Source organism: Agelaius phoeniceus, unplaced genomic scaffold (genome assembly GCF_051311805.1).
Source record: "Agelaius phoeniceus isolate bAgePho1 unplaced genomic scaffold, bAgePho1.hap1 Scaffold_109, whole genome shotgun sequence".
Classification (NCBI taxonomy): Eukaryota; Metazoa; Chordata; class Aves; order Passeriformes; family Icteridae; genus Agelaius; species Agelaius phoeniceus.
The window spans coordinates 801,749-809,248 of record NW_027509875.1 but is presented as its reverse complement, the minus strand read 5'-3'; positions in this window follow the sequence as shown (position 1 = coordinate 809,248).

The following is a 7,500-nucleotide window of genomic DNA, read 5'->3' as shown; positions in this document are numbered from 1 at the left end:
GCCGCCGGGGTAGACCTGTTGTCCTAGGCTTCGGGGTAGACCTGATGGCCGAGGCCCCTAGGGTAGACCTGTTGTCCCAGGCCTCCGGGGTAGACCTGTTGTCCTAGGCTTCGGGGTAGACCTGATGTCCTAGGCTTCGGGGTAGACCTGATGGCCGAGGCCCCTTGGGTAGACCTGTTGTCCCAGGCCCCTTGGGGTAGACCTGATGTCCTAGGCTTCGGGGTAGACCTGATGTCCTAGGCTTCCGGGGTAGACCTGTTGTCCCGGGCCTCCGGGGTAGACCTGTTGTCCCAGGCTTCGGGGTAGACCTGATGGCCGAGGCCCCTAGGGTAGACCTGTTGTCCCGGGCCGCCGGGCTAGACCTGTTGTCCCGGGCCTCCGGGGTAGACCTGTTGTCCCAGGCCCGGGGTAGACCTGTTGTCCCGGGCCGCCGGGGTAGACCTGACGTCCTAGGCTTCGGGGTAGACCTGTTGTCCCAGGCCCCTTGGGGTAGACCTGATGTCCTAGGCTTCGGGGTAGACCTGATGGCCGAGGCCCCTAGGCTAGACCTGTTGTCCCGGGCCGCCGGGCTAGACCTGTTGTCCCGGGCCGCCGGGGCAGACCTGTTGTCCCAGGCCCCTTGGGTAGACCTGTTGTCCCGGGCCGGCCTTGGCCTACGGCAGCCTGGGCCTCCGGGGTAGACCTGACAGCCGAGGCCCGGGGTAGACCTGTTGTCCTAGGCTTCGGGGTAGACCTGTTGTCCCGGGCCTCCGGGGTAGACCTGTTGTCCCGCGCCGCCGGGGTAGACCTGTTGTCCCAGGCCCCTTGGGTAGACCTGTTGTCCCGGGCCCCTTGGGGTAGACCTGTTGTCCCGGGCCGCCGGGGTAGACCTGATGTCCTGCGCTTCCGGGGTAGACCTGATAGCCCAGGCCCCTTGGGGTAGACCTTTTGTCCCAGGCCCTGGGGGTAGACCTGTTGTCCCCGGGCGGGCCCTCGCCTACGGCAGCCCGGCCCCTTGGCTAGACCTGTTGTCCCAGGCCCCTAGGGTAGACCTGTTGTCCCAGGCTCTTGGCTAGACCTGTTGTCCCGGGCCGGCCTTGGCCTACGGCAGCCTAGCAAGCGGCAAAAGGATGCAGACAGCGCCGGGGAGGCTGATGGGGGAGGGCGGGGCGCCCCCAACCGCCCATGGCCGGCTGCGCTTGCCACAGAGCGGGCAGGGCCAGGGGCCGGGGCAGGGCCAGGGAGAGAGGGCACGCCAGAGCGTGAATGCCTATGGGCGGGCCGGCGGGCGGCTGCGCGCGCGCGGGTGGCAGGGGGCCGGGTGGAGGTGGCTGGGGAGGGGTTGGCGAGGGGGCGGGGATGGTTGGCCGCGCCTTCCTTTCACGCGCAGCGGTGTGGTAGCCTGCAGGCGTGGCCGTGCGTTAGGGTTAGGGTTAGGGTTAGTTGGGGGGGGGGGGGGGGGGTTAGGGTTAGGGTTAGGGTTAGGGTTAGTGGGGGGGGGGGTTAGGGTTAGGGTTAGGGTTAGGGTTAGTGGGGGGGGGGTTAGGGGGTTAGGGTTAGGGTTAGGGTTAGGGGGGGGGGGGTTAGGGTTAGGGTTAGGGTTAGGGTTAGGGTTAGGGTTAGGGTTAGTGGGGGGCGGGGGGAGTTAGGGTTAGTGTTAGGGTTAGGGTTAGTCGGGGGCGGGGGGAGTTAGGGTTAGGGTTAGGGTTAGTTGGGGGGGGGGGGTGCGTGTCACTGTTTCTGTCTCTGTGCGGACCAGGGCCGGTGGCTTCGTGCCGGCCCCGGGCGCCTCGGCACCGAGTCCCCACGGCCCCCTAGAGTCACGTCGAGGGCCCAAGACCTCTGCGGACCGTGAAACAACCCGCCCGAAAGCTACACACAGCGCCTGTGTGCTGGCGGTGGTGCCGGCGGCCGCCGTCGCCTCTACCGGCGGGCGGGGCGGGGCGGGGCGGGGAGGGGAGGGGAGGGGCGCGGCGGGGCGAGCCGCATCGGGGCCAGGGGGGCCGGCCTGGGTAGGTTCCACCCCAGGAGGGCGTGGCGGGGCAGGGCGGGGGGTGGGTGGTGGGGGCGCTGTTTGGCCAGGTCAGCGTGTCAGCAGGCAGAGCACCGGCCTCGGCTTGCCCGTCGGCTCGGCTGGGGGCGCTTCCGATACGAAAGAAAAAGAAATCAAATGGGTCCATTTTTGGGTTGGTTTGCTTTCCCGGATAAGTTTCTCGTTCCAAGCAAATAGAAGAGCCATTCTTTCAGGAAAGGAGAAAAGAAAAAGGGGCGGGGCGGGGGGGGGCCCGGGGGGGTGGGGGACAACCCAAGAAAACCCAAATCCAAACCACAAGCCCCCCAACCCCCCCAAAAAAAACAACCTCAAAAATCAGTATCAGAGAAAGCCAAAGCAACTGGAAAAAACCCCCAAAAAACCCCCAAAACAGCCCCCCCCCCCCCCCCCCCCAGAAAAACAAAACAAAACAAAATACCAAAGCAAACCCAAACCAAATCCCCCCAAAGAACAACAACAAAAAAATGGAAAACATGTCATGGTCTTGAAAGGGGGGGGTGGGGTTGGGGTTCATTGTGTGGGACGGGGGATCGATCGAGCCATCTGGCTCCGGGGTGTTATGAGGCTGTGAGCTTCGCCCGGCTCCGGGGTCGCTGGGCACGGCGAGGTGCCCGGGCGGCGGGCGACAACAGGGGGACAGCAGGTCTACCATGGATCCGAGCCGGACCGGGCTAATCAGGTCTACCCCGGCGGCGGCTGGGGACATCAGGTCTACCCCGGCTCCGGCCGGGGACATCAGGTCTACCCCGGCTGCGGCCGGGGACAACAGGTCTACCCCGGCTCCGCCCGGGGACATCAGGTCTACCCCGGCTGCGGCCGGGGACAACAGGTCTACCCCGGCTCCGCCCGGGGACATCAGGTCTACCCCGGCTCCGCCCGGGGACATCAGGTCTACCCCGGCTGCGGCCGGGGACAACAGGTCTACCCCGGCTCCGGTCGGGGACATCAGGTCTACCCCGGCTGCGGCCGGGGACATCAGGTCTACCCCGGCTGCGGCCGGGGACATCAGGTCTACCCCGGCTCCGGTCGGGGACATCAGGTCTACCCCGGCTCCGGTCGGGGACATCAGGTCTACCCCGGCTGCGGCCGGGGACAACAGGTCTACCCCGGCTCCGCCCGGGGACATCAGGTCTACCCCGGCTGCGGCCGGGGACAACAGGTCTACCCCGGCTCCGGTCGGGGACATCAGGTCTACCCCGGCTCCGCCCGGGGACATCAGGTCTACCCCGGCTCCGGCCGGGGACATCAGGTCTACCCCGGCACCGCCCGGGGACATCAGGTCTACCCCGGCTGCGGCCGGGGACATCAGGTCTACCCCGGCTCCGCCCGGGGACATCAGGTCTACCCCGGCTCCGGCCGGGGACATCAGGTCTACCCCGGCACCGCCCGGGGACATCAGGTCTACCCCGGCTGCGGCCGGGGACAACAGGTCTACCCCGGCTGCGGCCGGGGACATCAGGTCTACCCCGGCTGCGGCCGGGGACATCAGGTCTACCCCGGCTGCGGCCGGGGACATCAGGTCTACCCCGGCTGCGGCCGGGGACATCAGGTCTACCCCGGCTCCGCCCGGGGACAACAGGTCTACCTCCGCTGCGGCCGGGGACAACAGGTCTACCCCGGCTCCGCCCGGGGACATCAGGTCTACCCCGGCTCCGCCCGGGGACATCAGGTCTACCCCGGCTGCGGCCGGGGACATCAGGTCTACCCCGGCTCCGGCCGGGGACATCAGGTCTACCCCGGCTGCGGCCGGGGACAACAGGTCTACCCCGGCTCCGGCCGGGGACATCAGGTCTACCTCCGCTGCGGCCGGGGACATCAGGTCTACCCCGGCTCCGGTCGGGGACAACAGGTCTACCCCGGCTGCGGCCGGGGACATCAGGTCTACCCCGGCTGCGGCCGGGGACATCAGGTCTACCCCGGCTCCGGCCGGGGACATCAGGTCTACCCCGGCTCCGGTCGGGGACATCAGGTCTACCCCGGCTCCGGCCGGGGACAACAGGTCTACCCCGGCTCCGGCCGGGGACAACAGGTCTACCCCGGCTCCGGACGGGGACATCAGGTCTACCCCGGCTCCGGCCCGGGACATCAGGTCTACCTCCGCTGTGGCCGGGGACATCAGGTCTACCCCGGCTCCGGTCGGGGACAACAGGTCTACCCCGGCTCCGGCCGGGGACATCAGGTCTACCCCGGCTGCGGCCGGGGACATCAGGTCTACCATGGCTCCGGCCGGGGACATCAGGTCTACCCCGGCTCCGGTCGGGGACATCAGGTCTACCCCGGCTCCGGCCGGGGACAACAGGTCTACCCCGGCTCCGGCCGGGGACAACAGGTCTACCCCGGCTCCGGCCGGGGACATCAGGTCTACCCCGGCTCCGGTCGGGGACATCAGGTCTACCCCCGCTGCGGCCGGGGACATCAGGTCTACCCCGGCTCCGCCCGGGGACATCAGGTCTACCCCGGCTCCGCCCGGGGACATCAGGTCTACCCCGGCTGCGGCCGGGGACAACAGGTCTACCCCGGCTCCGGTCGGGGACATCAGGTCTACCCCGGCTCCGGCCGGGGACAACAGGTCTCCCTCCGCTGTGGCCGGGGACATCAGGTCTACCCCGGCTCCGGTCGGGGACAACAGGTCTACCCCGGCTCCGGCCGGGGACATCAGGTCTACCCCGGCTGCGGCCGGGGACATCAGGTCTACCCCGGCTCCGGCCGGGGACAACAGGTCTACCCCGGCTGCGGCCGGGGACATCACGTCTACCCCGGCTCCGGTCGGGGACATCAGGTCTACCCCGGCTCCGGTCGGGGACAACAGGTCTACCCCGGCTCCGCCCGGGGACAACAGGTCTACCCCGGCTCCGCCCGGGGACAACAGGTCTACCCCGGCTCCGGTCGGGGACATCAGGTCTACCTCGCTCCGGGGTCCGCCGGGGGCCGGCCTTGCCCCCTGGTGGCGGGCGCCGGCCGGGGACATCAGGTCTACCTCGCTCCGGCGGGACTTAGTGCAATTTCGGCGCCGGCCGGGTAGACCTGTTGTCCCGGCCGTCTGCGGAAGTTCACCAAGGGGTCGCTGTTGTCGGCCGCCTCCGACTGCGTCATGGTAGGAGGCGGCCTGCGTTGGCGCCCCTCCCCGGTCGAGCTGCATTGGTCCTCTTGGAGGCCTGGCCGGCTTTGGACTCGTCTGTCCGTCTTATGGGAGCGAGGTGACGGGCCGCATCCCCGCAGGTTGACCCCGTACCTGCGTCCGAGGCGGAGCGGAGCGGCCGCGCGTGCGGTCGCCAGGGCCAAGCGAGTGCCGCCTAGCCGGGACGAAGCGCGCGTGCCTTTGTGTCCCGGCTCCCGTCCTTCCCAGGGAAAAGTGGGTCCAGTTGGCGAGGCGAGAGAGAAGGGGCCGCGCGAAAGAGCCGGATCCGCGGAGGCGAGAGAGAAGGGCCGCGCAAGAGCGGATCCGGAGAAGGCCGAGAGAGAGAGCAAGAAGGGGGCGAAAGACGATCCGAGAAAGCTGCTCGCCGGCCCCGAGGCGGGGAGAGAGAGCCGAGAGAGCGAGAGCGAGCCCAGAGAGAGAGTTGCCGAGAGAGAAGAGAGAGAGTGAGAGTTGAGAGAGAGAGAGAAAGAGAAGCCGCGAGCAGCGTGTCCCGCTCCGGCCCGGCTTCTGCCGGTCGATTGGCCACGGGGGGGGGCGGCCCCCCCCGGGCACCGGTGGCGGGCGAGGCGGCGGCGCCTCGTCCCTTTTCTGCCCGGCCTTAAGCCGGGGGCCCGCTCGGCGGGCGCGGTTTTGGGCCCGTCGGTCCGCCTCGGCGGTGGCGGCGGTGCTCGGCCCGCGTTGGAGAAGCCGTCCCCCTCCCTCGGCCTTAAGCCGGGGACCCGCCTTGTGGCGGGCAGAATTTTTGGGCCTAGTTCTTTTTTTTTTTTTTTTTTGAACTTGCCGGGCCCGGCACCCGACGGAGAAGCCCCCCCGGACTGGTCCTGGGCGAGGCGGCGGCGCCTCGCCTACCTCGGTCGTGGCCGGATCGACTGAGCCGCTTGTGCCGGGCGGGGCCGGCTTTGCCGCTTTGCCGGGTCGGTTGCTTTCGGTTGAGGCGGGCGGAGTGTGGGGGGCACCCGCCAGGCCTCCTCCGCGGGCCTTGTGTCTTTTTCTCTGGCGGCCCTAAGCCGCGGCACTGAGGAGCGTTGCGACGACAGCGCGAGGCGGGATGCCGGTGAGTCCGTGGTGGGGAGGCAGTTGAGGCCCGTCACTCGGCCCCCCCGCTGCGGGCCCCTGGCCCCGTGGCCCCCGTGGCTAGCACGGGGCGTTGCGAACGCGCCTCCGTGTGCCTTTTTCTTTTGTCGTGCCGTCCCCCGGCCTTTTTTGTTCCGGCAGGGCAAGCCGACCGCCGCGAGGCCGGGCGAAAGCCGCCGGTGGCCCGTGGCCGCGCCAGGTCGGTGGCACTTTTTCTCGCACGCTCGGCCGGGTTCTCCCCGGGCCGCTCCAGTCCCGCCGTTGCCGGCTGCGGGCGGGCGGGTGGCGGCACCCCCCGCGCTCCTCTGCTGCTGAGGCGAGCGAGCGAGCCGACGGGCAGGTGGGCTGGGCGGCCGTCGCCGTTGTTGTCCCAGGAAGCGTGGCCGTGGGGCCCTTGTCGCCGTCGGCGCGGAGCCGCGGCTGATCGATGTGGCTTTTCGGGTGGCGTCGGAGAGGGCCCCCGGCGGGCCGGCTCTCCTTCCGAGGCTTCTCTGTGGCGGGGAAGCCACGGCGGGGAGGGTCCGGTGCTCGGGCAGGGCGGTCTCCTTTCCAATTCGCTTCCCGTCGCAGGCGAGGTGTCGCCCCTCCCGCTGGCCTGGGGAAGGGCGTCTTGACCGTCCCGAGCTGTGTGACGGCCGCGTGGCCCCGCGAGCCTTCAGGTGTCCTTGAAAAAACCACGCGAGGTGCCGGTGCCGGCCCCGGTCCGGGTAGCGCCCGTGTGGGTGCCGGCCGCGAGCAGCGCCGGGCGGCGGTGCGGCTGGAGCTGAGCCGCGAGAAGGGAAAAGAGACGAGAGAGAGAGAGAAAGAAGGGCGAAAGTGTGCCCGAAGGCGATGGGGCGCGGACGCGGGTGGCCCAGAGCCCGGTCCGCAGGCTCCTTTGCCGTTCCGCCGCCTGCTGCAGAGCGAGCCGCGCCCCGGCTGAAAAGGGGCCTCGGTGTCCGGGCCGCGCCCGCCTCGTCGGGTCGCTGCCTCCTCTAGCACGTCCGGTGCTTTCCGCGCGGCCCGGTGGGGGGACGCGCCGGGCTTGGGGCGTTCGCTCCCTGCGAGCGGGGCCCCGCTCGGCCCAACCTCGCCGGCGGCCGGTCGCTCGCCCGCGACCGGTCGGCGGGGCGGGTTTTTCTCGGCTTTAGTTGGGGGGGCGGGTCAGCCCCGGCCGAGCCCCGTTCCCGCGCGCCGCGCGCGCGTCGTGTCGAGCGCGAGGCCGAGTGTCGAAGCACCGGGGCGCGGGCCCCGGGCCAAAAAAAAAAAAGCGAGC